Source organism: Etheostoma spectabile, chromosome 12 (genome assembly GCF_008692095.1).
Source record: "Etheostoma spectabile isolate EspeVRDwgs_2016 chromosome 12, UIUC_Espe_1.0, whole genome shotgun sequence".
Lineage (NCBI taxonomy): Eukaryota > Metazoa > Chordata > Actinopteri > Perciformes > Percidae > Etheostoma > Etheostoma spectabile.
The window spans coordinates 30,675,489-30,675,907 of NC_045744.1; the positions used below are offsets into that span (position 1 = coordinate 30,675,489).

Genomic DNA, 419 nt, shown 5'->3' on the forward strand with positions numbered 1-419 from the left:
GAACTGGCATCTCTCCAGCTACCAGTCCCCACTCCGTATTTTGGTCCGAACAGGGACTTGAACCCGCTTATGCCATTTTCCTTACACCCTATATTTCAGGGTCAACCTCTGGTTTGATGCTAGGCCCGCCCACCTAGGTGATTTTCACACCAGCATGCAACAGACCTTAAATCAAAGAAGAAGAAAAATACAAAGTCTTCTTATTATCTTCTTATCGCAAAGATTACACAGGGGGTACCCAAAATATCAGGCCGTTTTTCACCTGATATTTTGGGTACCCCCCATGTAACTTTTGCTAGACAACAGCAGACCTCTCCAAATTATTTCAGGTTGTTTATTGTGACCTGGTTAACACACAAAATAACACACATGATGACAGGACAGATCCTTTGCATGTTAGGGGGTGGGATACACAAAAT

General features: G+C 43.4%; 1 pseudogene; it reads right to left on the reverse strand.

Moving 5' to 3' along the window:
* LOC116699132 (epidermal retinol dehydrogenase 2-like) overlaps positions 1-419 on the reverse strand; it is a 38,739-nt pseudogene that overhangs the window by 37,313 nt on the left and 1,007 nt on the right.